The sequence below is a fragment of the Coregonus lavaretus genome (genome assembly GCF_964263955.1).
Source record: "Coregonus lavaretus genome assembly, chromosome: 15".
NCBI classification, from domain to species: Eukaryota; Metazoa; Chordata; class Actinopteri; order Salmoniformes; family Salmonidae; genus Coregonus; species Coregonus lavaretus.
In genome coordinates, this window is record NC_140002.1 from 20570936 (window position 1) to 20583673 (window position 12738).

The window sequence follows — 12738 nt, forward strand, 5'->3', positions numbered from 1 at the left end:
TGACAACATGTACCATGCCATATTTGATTCTGTATCACTACAATAGTTGAGGGTTACTCTATTAAAAGAAACACAAAATGACGTGCTAAAATGATAGACTGCTGAACATCACCCGTATATCATCCACTTGATTCTATTTCATACGGTTACAGAACCTCAGAAAATTGAAGTAAATATTTTGTATTTAGGCTTTCAACCATCAGCATAAGAAAATAAAACTAGATAAAGTTCTTACATATACATATCCCAGAATTAGTGATTATCAGAACACACATAAATGACAGTTAATAGATGTATTCATGTTGTACTGCAAGTGCACATACAATACAACACATATTGCATTGCCTAAATGCCGTGGTAGTGTCCAGCTAAACATAACTAGTCGGTACTAAGCCTTACAGTGGGAGAGCATGAGAAAAAAACACCTGGGCATTTTTACAGTAAACCACCATTTAATCTACAACCTTTTCGTTTAATGAACCAATGAAGAACAAGGCTCAATGACTAAACAGTTACTGCAATTTAAATGTAGGAATTGTACAGTACATGGTACAATATGAATGTGCTACTAGTATGCATATTTGACTAATCTTGCACTGCTCTCTGTATTTACACAACCTTCGTGCATCTGAATAGGCAGCCATGTTGAACTTGTAAATACATTTAAAGATGCAAATATAGAATGCTTTCAATGCCGTAGACATTTCAGGAGTTAATTTACAATATTTTTTTATTTTTATCGCCTTGTGGGGATCTTCACAGCATGATAAACGTCCAGAGGCAATATTTCATATCATAATCACCTCTGTTTGCGCCTAGTTTCACTTACAAAAACGATGTGTAACATTCAATGTATAATGTATATCTCCAACTTTTCTAATCTGATGGGAAACAATGAAGGTCTGCACTCTATTTTATAAAAAAATCTATTGGTTTATTCCAAAATGTTCCATAACCTTAAAAGGAGCGCTTGGACCAAATCTACACTGAACAAAAATATAAACGCAACATGCAACTATTTCAAAGATTTTACTGAGTTACAGTTCATATACAGTGGGGAAAAAAAGTATTTAGTCAGCCACCAATTGTGCAAGTTCTCCCACTTAAAAAGATGAGAGAGGCCTGTAATTTTCATCATAGGTACACGTCAACTATGACAGACAAATTGAGAAAAAAAATCCAGAGAATCACATTGTAGGATTTTTAATGAATTTATTTGCAAATTATGGTGGAAAATAAGTATTTGGTCACCTACAAACAAGCAAGATTTCTGGCTCTCACAGACCTGTAACTTCTTCTTTAAGAGGCTCCTCTGTCCTCCACTCATTACCTGTATTAATGGCACCTGTTTGAACTTGTTATCAGTATAAAAGACACCTGTCCACAACCTCAAACAGTCACACTCCAAACTCCACTATGGCCAAGACCAATGAGCTGTCAAAGGACACCAGAATCAAAATTGTAGACCTGCAACAGGCTGGAAAGACTGAATCTGCAATAGGTAAGCAGCTTGGTTTGAAGAAATCAACTCTGGGAGCAATTATTAGGAAATGGAAGACATACAAGACCACTGATAATCTCCCTCAATCTGGGGCTCCACACAAGATCTCACCCCGTGGGGTCAAAATGATCACAAGAACGGTGAGCAAAAATCCCAGAACCACACGGGGGAACCTAGTGAATGACCTGCAGAGAGCTGGGACCAAAGTAACAAAGCCTACCATCAATAACACACTACGCCGCCAGGAACTCAAATCCTGCAGTGCGAGACGTGTCCCCCTGCTTAAGCCAGTACATGTCCAGGCCCGTCTGAAGTTTGCTAGAGTGCATTTGGATGATCCAGAAGAGGATTGGGAGAATGTCATATGGTCAGATGAAACCAAAATATAACTTTTTTGGTAAAAACTCAACTCGTCGTGTTTGGAGGACAAAGAATGCTGAGTTGCATCCAAAGAACACCATACCTACTGTGAAGCATGGGGGTGGAAACATCATGCTTTGGGGCTGTTTTTCTGCAAAGGGACCAGGACGACTGATCCGTGTAAAGGAAAGAATGAATGGGGCCATGTATTGTGAGATTTTGAGTGAAAACCTCCTTCCATCAGCAAGGGCATTGAAGATGAAACGTGGCTGGGTCTTTCAGCATGACAATGATCCCAAACACACCGCCCGGGCAACAAAGGAGTGGCTTCGTAAGAAGCATTTCAAGGTCCTGGAGTGGCCTAGCCAGTCTCCAGATCTCAACCCCATAGAAAATCTTTGGAGGGAGTTGATAGTCCATGTTGCCCAGCGACAGCCCCAAAACATCACTGCTCTAGAGGAGATCTGCATGGAGGAATGGGCCAAAATACCAGCAACAGTGTGTGAAAACCTTGTGAAGACATACAGAAAACGTTTGACCTGTGTCATTGCCAATAAAGGGTATATAACAAAGTATTGAGAAACTTTTGCTGTTGACCAAATACTTATTTTCCACCATAATTTGCAAATAAATTCATAAAAAATCCTACAATGTGATTTTCTGGATTTTTTTCCCTCATTTTGTCTGTCATAGTTGACGTGTACCTATGATGAAAATTACAGGCCTCTCTCATATTTTTAAGTGAGAGAACTTGCACAATTGGTGGCTGACTAAATACTTTTTTCCCCCACTGTAAGGAAATCAGTCAATTGAAATGAATAAATTAGGCCCTAATCTATGGATTTCACATGACTGGGAATTCAGATATGGAACACGCTGTCGTACACGTCAATCCAGAGCATCCCAAACATGCTCAATCAGTGACATGTCTGGTGAGTATGCAGGCCATGGAAGAACTGGGACATTTTCAGCTTCCAGAAATTGTGAACAGATCCTTGTGACATGGGGCCGTGCATTATTGTGCTGAAACGTGAGGTGATGGTGGCGGATGAATGGCACGACAATGGGCCTCAGGATCTCGTCACGGTATCTCTGTGCATTCAAATTGCCATCGATTTAAAATGCAATTGTGTTCATTGTCCGTAGCTTATGCCTGTCCATACCATAACCCCACCACCACGGGGCACTCTGTCCACAATGTTGACATCAGCAAACCGCTCGCCCACATGGCGCCATACACGCTGACTTCTACCCGGTACAGTTGAAACCGGGATTCATCCGTGAAGAGCACACTTCTCCAGCATGCCAGTTGCTATCGAAGGTGAGCATTTGCCCACAGAAGTCAGTTACGACGCCGAACTGCAGTCAGGTCAAGACCCTGGTGAGGACGACGAGCATGCAGATTAGCTTCCCTGAGACGGTTACTGACAGTTTGTGCAGAAATTCTTCTGTTGTGCAAACCCACAGATTCATCAGCTGTCCGGGTGGTTGGTCTCAGACGATCCCACAGGTGAAGGAGCCGGATGTGGAGGTCCTGGGCTGGCGTGGTTACACGTGCACAAAATTTGAGAGAAATAAGATTTTTGTGTGGATGGAAAATGTCTGGGATCTTTTATTTCAGCTCATGAAACATGGGACCAACACTTTACATGCGTTGCGTTTATATTTTGTTCAGTGTACATGAAAGGCCTGGGGGTTAGGGGTCGATTTGGAGTATGAGCCCATTCCCAACCAATCTTGAATGAATTGCACTACCTCTCAGCACGAGTCTCTACAAAATGCTGTCAGTAAGATTACACAACAAGACAATAAGTACAACAAACATTCATTCATACGTCTTTCCATTTAGTGATTATGTGCTGACACGTTACCTCCAAAAACAGTTTAAAACTGTTTTCCGTTACCACTCACCCTCCACCCGAATGAAATAGGTTAACATATGGGGTTGTGAGGGTGTGCTGTAACGTTAACTTAATCTTCCTTAGCTCCACACGTCCTGAGAGTAGCGGCCCTTGGTCATCAGCTTCTTGATGTAAGCCACAGCCTGTGTGTGTGTGAGACCTCCCACCTCCTCAACGATGTCATAGAAGGAATTCTGCACATCCCGCGCCATGTTCCGAGCATTCCTAGGAAAAGACAAGTGGCAGCCATATTTACAGTAGGCACACAATAATGATGGATTTCTCTTTCAAAAAACCCTCAAAGCTTGTACATGTACTGTGCCTTCAGGAAGTATTCACACCCACATTTTGTTGTTACAGCCTGAATTTAAAATTGAATAAATTGAGATTTTCTGTCACTGACCTACACACAACACCCCATAATGTCAAAGTGGAATTATGTTTTTAGAAATGTTTAGAAAGCTATAAAAAATGAAAAGCTGAAATGTCTCGAGTCAATATGTATTCAACCCCTTTGTTATGGCAAGCCTAAATAAGTTCAGGAGTAAAAATATGCTTAACAACTCACATAATAAGTTGCAATAATAGTGTTTGACATGATTTTTGAATGACTACCTCATCTCTGTACCCCACACATACAATTATCTGTAAGGTCCCTCACTCGAACAGTGAATTTCAAACACAGATTCAACCATAAAGACGAGGGAGGTTTTCCAATGCCTTGCAAAGAAGGGCACCTATTGGTAGATGGGTAAAAATTAAAAAAGCTCACATTGAATATCCCTTTGAGAATGGTGAAGTTATTAATTACACTTTGGATGGTGTATCAATACACCCAGTCACTACAAAGATACATGCATACTTTCTAACTCAGTTGCCGGAGAGGAAGGAAACTGCTCACGGACTTCACCATGAGGCCAATGGTGACTTTAAAACAGTTAAGAGTTTAATGGCTGTGATAGGAGAAAACTGAGGATGGATCAACAACATTTTAGCTACTCCACAATACTAACCTAAATGACAGAGTGAAAAGAAGGAAGCCTTTACAGAGTCAAAATATTCCAAAACACGCATCCTGTTTGCAACAAGGCACTAAAGTAAAACTGCAAAAAATGTGGCAAGGAAATTAACTGTCCTGAATACAAAGCGTTACATGTTGTGTTGGATTTTCCCCAAACATCACTGAGTACCACACTTCATATTTTCAAGCATGGTGGTGGCTGCATCATGTTATGGGTATGCTTGTCATTGGCAAGGACTAGGGAATTGTTGGGGATAAAATTAAACGGAATAGAGCTAAGCACAGGCGGAAGCACCTAGAGGAAGATCTGATTCAGTCTGCTTTCCAACAGTCACTGGGAGACAAATTCACCTTTCAGCAGGACAATAACCTAAAACACAACACCAAATATACACTGGAGTTGCTTACCAAGACGACATTGAATGTTCCCTAGTGGCCTAGTCACAGTTTTGAAATTGGCTTGAAAATCTATGGCAAGACTTGAAAATGGCTGTCTAGCAATGATCAACCACCAGCTTGACAGAACTTGAAGAATTTTAAAAAGAATAATGTGCAAATATTGTTAGGAATACCTGGGATAGGATAAAGTAATCCTTCTACCCCCCCCCCAAAAAAAATAAATAAAATAAATAGTGGTTGTCCCACTGGCTATCATAAGGTGAATGCACCAATTTGTATGTCGCTCTGGATAAGAGCGTCTGCTAAATGACGAAAATGTAAATGTAAATGTAATTGTACAATACAGGTGTGCACAGCTCTTAGACACTTACCCAGAAAGACTCACAGCTGTAATTCTCTGCCAAAGGTGATTCTAATATGTATTGACTCAGGGGTGTGAATACTTCTGTAAATGAGATATTTCATTTTCAATATATTAGCAAACATTTCTAAAAACGTTTTCACTTTGTCATTATGGGGTATTGTGTGTAGATGGGTGAGAAATTCAGGCTGTAACACAACAAAATGTGGAATAAGTCAAGGGGTATGAATACTTTCTGAAGGCACTGTACATATGCAGGTGGTCTGAAATGGTTCTTACCCACAAATGTAGACGTGAGCATTGTCAGTATGGATCAGCTTCCACAGGTGTTCCTTGTTCTTCTTCAGGAGATGCTGCACGTACACCTGAGCATTCATAATCAAACAATTAGCCTAACTGAACAATTCATTTAAATTAATTTTAGTGATACAAAATACATTCTCTTGAAGTCTGCAGGTTCTTAAGGCAATACGAATCATAGGCAGTATCAAATATTGTACCTTATCTACGTCATTGATAAGAGCTTATTGAATCTTATCACAGATTTTATGCCTCAAAACACTGTTGGTAGTATAGCTAGACATGCTAACTCTAACATAGTTAGGAGCTGACAGAGAAGTTAAGGTGTGCTGTGTTACCTTCTCCTCTTGGTCTCTGGAGAAGGCCACGTTGAGCTGAGTCAGCACGCCCACCTTCTCAAACTCTTCCAGTTCCTGCTGGTACAGGAAGTCCTCGTTTCTGTGGCGACAGCCAAAGTACAGTATTGTCTCGCCGACATCCTTCCCTGATAGCGAAACAACACACTCTTGATGTGAAACTGTGTCACACTGGCACTCTTTTCCCTTTCCCTCCCCCTTATGCTAACACATACAAGCATACTTGTTGACAACAAACTCAGGTCAACCTAATTTACTGTAGAACAAGGAGACTTGCTTGCTGTGGACTCCATCTATGCACAAGCCAAACACTGTTCCGTTTTAACGGCTGTTCTTCAAAATCACAAAATAACACACAATACCAGAAAATCCACACTCTAGACACGTTTCAATTTTCCAATTCAATAGGTAGACTTAGATGCCAGACGAGGCCCAGGGCTTCTTGCCCCCTAGCTGGTTACCTTGCTCCTTCATCCAGCCTCGCTCCTGGAGGAAGCCCATGAAGGGGGCGATGCCTGTGCCGGGCCCAATCATCACCACTGGGTTGCTGGCCTTGAAGGGCAGCCGGAACTGGGACTTGCGGACGTACATGGGCACAGTGGCCTTGTGGCCGTTGTCCGTCACCACCACCTTGTCCTTCAGCCAGTTGGTGGCCACTCCCTTGAAACTCCGCCCTGTGCTGGTCTGGAACTCCACCACCATCGCACAGATGCTCACCATGGTGGAGTACACCTGATATCAAGACAATACACAGTTATTAAGTAAACATAAAGAAACAAAATAAAGAAACAAATAACTGAAAAAGTGGGAACTGAAATGGCAATAAAAGGTCTGCTGTTCTCTGATTCCAGGTACCATATCCATAAACTGCTCTCCATCCAAGGGCGCTGCTATTCAAATGTCTATTTCTCCCTAAAATCGACAAAGTCTTATTATTATTTTTCTAATAGTGGGTCTCACCTTGCCTGAGGAGGCGATGGAATAGTAGCGGGCCTGGAGGCGGGGCAGCAGCTCACACAGGTGGTCTATGGTAGGGTGGAGGGACGGCATGTCCTCCAACACAGCCAGGATGTTCCTCTGAGCATCCAGCACCCAGCTCTGGTACAGACCCTGACAGAGAGACACAGACAGACTAACAGTTACTCTCCATTGAGTACGTTTACATGTACACTAATAATTCGATATGAAACTGATTATGGTAGAAGGCAGAGTATGGCATTAGTCATGTAAACACCTTACTCTGCTTATCTTACTCGGCGTAAGGTCATAATCGAAGTAAGCATATGCCGATTAAAACACCTGGTTTTCTGAGCAATCTTTCAAACTATTATGACATGTAAACAGCTTAATCGGCGTTCCAGCGGTGTATTTGATCTGCGCATGTGCCAGCATCGGGTAGCACTAGCCTCCCTCTTATGCGTGAGTGAAGTGAGGTCGAAAAAACTGAAAGTATGCATCTTATAAATAGTTTTCACATACAAACTTTATATGTCCGAATCAAATAGTCTTCACAAAAATAACATGGTTACTGTGGTAGAATGTTTATTTTGATTGCCGATTTTCAGCATTTATCAAAAGTCCCATCAGTAGCCGTGATTTCAGATGTGTCGATATAAACAGGATTATTAGGGAAATCGATCTTCTTGCAAAGCATGTAAACGTTTTAATCGAACTATTATATTAACCTGACTGTCCACAATAATCACATTATTGTGTGCATGTAACCGTGCTCATTGATACGGAGCATTTACAGCGATTCAAACCCATTGACAGCAAGAATTTCGGGTGTCAGTGTAGTGTCTGTCAGTCAGCTAGAGGGTCAGAGGTTTGAGGGGTGCCAACCTTGCCCTCGGGGAGGCGGAGGCCATCTTGCGCAGGATGTCCTGGTCCTTGGGTCGGTGGCGTACTGGGCCAGCTCAAACAGCACGTTGGTGCGAGGGGCGTTGGTGATGTCCAGGTAGTGGGTCAGAGCCGTGCGGTACGTGGTCGGACACGGGAATGGGTGCTTTTTATTGGACTCTCTGAAACACACACAGAGAAGAATCTTATCAGCATCATTGTTTAAGGTTCAAGTTCCCTTTATTTAGAGGCCACTGTATCCATTTTGGTTGTTAATGGTAGACTATATGATTAGTTGATAATGTGTGCAGCAGTATCTTTTCAACCTCTGGATCATGTGCATTACATTGCAACCAAATATTATGGAAAATGCCAATGGAAAAAATAACTACTCCAATGCAAATATAGATGCAAAGCAGCTCACATCATATCCCTGAGCCATGATTTACAACTGACCATCGAGGTTGTTGAGAGATAACAGTGTCCAGGTCGGCATCCAGGATCTGGCCTATTCTATTCACTATTGACACGTCATTAACGGGGTAAACAGCAACGTGGTCTCCAGAGTCATATCTACAGGGAGGGAGAGAGACAGGGAGATGGATGAACAAGACTTCCCACTGTCTTTATCTAACAAACAAATGTCATTACATATACAACATATTTACATGCTTTTTGCCAGTGTGTGAAAAAGAAAAACACTTTAATGATTAACCAACTCAACACTTGTTGGCAAACAGAAGTAATGCAGTAGGCATAGGAAGGCAGAAGTGTATGATATTTAAAGGCCCAATGCAGCCAAAAATGTGATATATATATTTCCACACTATGAGGTTGGAATAATACTGTGAAATTGTGAAAATGATAATGCCCTTTTAGTGTAAGAGCTGTTTGTAAAGACTGCCTGAAATGTGGGATGGAGCTTTGGCCTGCCTGGTGACATCACCAGGTGGTAAATTGGTTAATAGACCAATAAGAAAGAGAGTTCCAAACCTCTCTGCCAATAACAATAGTTATCAGTTTTCCCCTCCCTACTCAGACCTCTCCCAGACAGTCTTAGCAAAATTCTTGCTTGGGAAATGTTTGTTTCTTTTTGACCATTTTAATTGAAAACAATCACAGTAAGGTACTTAATTGTTACCCAGAAATGATCTGATATTGAGATAACAACTGCTGCATTGGACCTTAAATGGCATAGGACTTTTCATATAAAATATTAAAGCAGAGCAGATACCTGATTTTGGAGCCTGAGATGTCCAGCTCTAGATGCATCAGATGGCGGTCACCGGCTTGGTTCAGCTGGCGGTTAACCACCACTGTGGCCAAGTAGGGGTTCTTAGCATCAAAAGGCCTCCAATGACAAATATACTGGAGTTATCACAAAGCCATTTCAGACAAATGGAGAAAAGTGCTACTGTTGTAAAAAGGGTTCGTCCAAAGGTCCAATAAATAAATAACATTTGAGAGGAGATTTCTAATATTAAGGATAAAATACAAATTAAATGATCAGAGAAAAAAGACAGGTGAAAGCATTATGGCCAAGGTGTATAGAGGAATTTAGTTTACACCTGTCTAGTTCTCTCAGATCAGTGCAGATGAAGGAAAAGAGATGAGGAGAGGAGGCCACTTTGGACTATTTGCTGTTGGCACTGGGGAGATGGTGAGAATCAGGTCAGCGTCATGACAACAGTCATCCCTTTATTGCCCTGAACAACAATCATAATCTATTAATTCCGTTCCATGACAACCCAGCTCTGTCATTACATCTGATAGCTGAGTTCCCTACACCACTTCCCGTGTGTGTGAAGCTGTCAACTCACGGTTTCTGGGTCTCAAAGCTCTTGAGGCGACCCATCTCCCCAGTATACACCTTATTCATGTTGATGTCAGTTGGAACCACCAACTCGTACTGCCGGATACTAAAGGAGAGGAAGAAAAGGACAGGTGGTTACTTCCTGCTCTGCATCTCGACCAATCATGATCACACACCTATGAAGTCTAAAATGAACCCTTGTCAGTGTAGCTAAGGGCCGATATGGGGTTTGCTCTCTGTGATGCAAATTAAATGATGCATGTGCGTATGGTAAAAGGGTCGGATGCCATACAGAGCAGAGTGAAAGGCCTCAAAGCACAGGGGAGACATTCATGTCGGGCACTATTATGCATGTAAACAGAATTTGAAATGGAAATGTGCCGTTGTTTAACCAAATGTGTGGACGGTCATTTAGGTTTGTTATTTGCAGTTGAAGCTTTATGGTTGTTTTTCTGAAAACATGCAAACAATGTCAGGGTCTATCAACGATTAATTAATCAATTGTTTAATATATCTGATACGTCCAGTATTCATAGCTGCTGATATTACCAAGAACCCTTGTTCTGTATTGAATTGAAATACAACGTAAAACATTATGAGCCGGATTCCCAGATACAGATTAAGCCTAGTCCTGGACTATAAAGCTTTTCAATGGAGAATCTCAATTGAGAATATTTTTTTATCCTGAACTAGGCTTGATCTGTTTCTGGGAAACCAACCCTCTAGGTCTTTAAAAAATATATTATTTATAAAAGGAAGTACATCTGATCCTAAAGCTTCATAGTAAATATCTATAGTTGGCAACAAGTCTGAGTCTGACCAGGAGAGAGAGAGGGGGTAGCCAACTAGCTATTACCTGGTGTCATCTCCTGTGGCCTCCACCCCAAAGTGTTCACACACAGCAGGCCACAACTGCTCCTTCCATGATACAAAGTCTTCCTCAAGGCTGGGGAAGAGGGTAAGACAGACATAGAACACAGTCATAGTATTATATTTTGTTAAGATAAATGCATATTTATGAATATGGATTCATTTAGTACTCACTTGCCATCATCGTCTCCCATTCCCAGGTCATAGATCCTCTTGCCACCCAGCTCTTCCAGTCTCTTGTCTGTATACTTTCCCATTGCATTGAAGTGCTCATATGTTTTATTCCCCAAGCCAAACACCTGCAGAGTTCAAAGGCAGACGCTATCAGATATCATAGTAGATCAAAATTAATGACCTACATACACAGTACCAGTCAAAGGTTTAGACACACCTACTCATTCCAGGGTTTTTCTTTATCTTTTCTATTTTCTACATTGTAGAATAATAGTGAAGACATCAAAACTATGAAATAACACATATGGAATCATGTAGTAACCAAAAAAGTGGTAAACAAATCACAATATATTTTATATTTGAGATTCTTCAAAGTAGCCACCCTTTGCCTTGATGACAGCTTTGCAAACTCTTGGCATTTTCTCAACCAGCTTCATGAGGTAGCCACCTGGAATGCATTTCAATTAACAGGTGTGCCTTGTTCTAAGTTAATTTGTGAAATGTCTTTCCTTCTTAATGCATTTGAGCCAATCAGTTGTGACAAGATAGGGGTGGTATACAGAAGATAGCCCTATTTGGTAAAATACCAAATGATGAAACTGGCTCTCATGAGGACCGCCACAGGAAAGGAAGACCCAGAGTTACCTCTGCTGCAGAGGATAAGTTCATTAGAGTTAACTGCACCTCAGATTGCAGCCCAAATAAATGCTTCACAGAGTTCAAGTAACAGACACATCTCAACATCAACTGTTCAGAGGACACTGCATCAATCAGGCCTTCATGGTCGAATTGCTGCAAAGAAACCACTACTAAAGGACACCAATAAGAAGAAGAGACTTGTTTGGGCCAAGAAACACGAGTAATGGACATTAGACTAGTGGAAATCTGTCCTTTGGTCTTATGAGTCCAAGTTTGAGATTTTTGGTTCTAACCGCCGTGTCTTTGTGAGATGCAGAGTAGGTGAACGGATTATCTCTGCATGTGTGGTTCCCACCGTGAAGCATGGAGGAGGAGGTGTGATGTTGTGGGGGTGCTTTGCTGGTGACTTTATTTAGAATTCAAGGCACACTTAACCAGCATGGCTACCACAGCATTCTGCAACGATATGCCATCCCATCTGGTTTGCGTTTAGTGGGACTATCATTTGTTTTTCAACAGGACAATGTCCCAAAACACACCTCCAGGCTGTGTAAGGGCTATTTGACCAAGGAGAGTGATGGAGTGCTGCATCAGATGACCAGGCCTCCACAATCACCCGACCTCAACCCAATTGAGATGGTTTGGGATGACTTGGACTGCAGAGTGAAGGAAAAGCAGCCAACAAGTGCTCATCATATGTGTGAACTCAAGACTGTTGGAAAAGCATTCCTCATGAAGCTGGTTGAGAGAATGCCAAGAGTGTGCAAAGCTGTCATCAAGGCAAAGGGTGGCTACTTTGAAGAATCTAAAATATAACATATATTTTGATTTGTTTACCACTTTTTTGGTTACTACATGATTCCATATGTGTTATTTAATAGTTTTGATGTCTTCACTATTATTCTACAATGTAGAAAATAGTAAAAATAAAGAAACACCCTTGAATGAGTAGGTGTGTCCAAACTTTTGACTGGTACTGTAAATGCAAAGCTTCCATGATATAGGTCTACGGCCTATATCATGATGCAAACCTGAGTTGACTGTAAATGCAGTAATACACTATATCCTCATGTCCAAGCTGTACATTTACTCAATTACACCATATGGATCAGATCTGCAATCTAAGTGGCTTTCTATGGCTGGATGCACAACAAATGTCAAGAACAAGAAAACATGGATTTCCCAGATAAAACGCCACAACCAC

General features: G+C 41.4%; 1 pseudogene across 1 annotated transcript in view; it reads right to left on the bottom strand.

Annotated features, from left to right (window-relative positions):
- Positions 1-3525: 3525 nt before the first annotated feature.
- LOC311142193 (NADPH--cytochrome P450 reductase-like) overlaps positions 3526-12738 on the bottom strand; it is a 28830-nt pseudogene continuing 19617 nt past the window's right edge. The window contains exons 5-15 of the transcript in view: positions 10896-11020; positions 10708-10797; positions 9859-9957; positions 9273-9389; positions 8488-8611; positions 8042-8220; positions 7160-7309; positions 6661-6931; positions 6182-6327; positions 5823-5908; positions 3526-3987 (exon numbers count right to left, since the gene is read on the bottom strand). The product of the transcript in view is annotated as an NADPH--cytochrome P450 reductase-like (transcript). The remainder of the gene's footprint in view (positions 3988-5822; positions 5909-6181; positions 6328-6660; positions 6932-7159; positions 7310-8041; positions 8221-8487; positions 8612-9272; positions 9390-9858; positions 9958-10707; positions 10798-10895; positions 11021-12738) is intronic.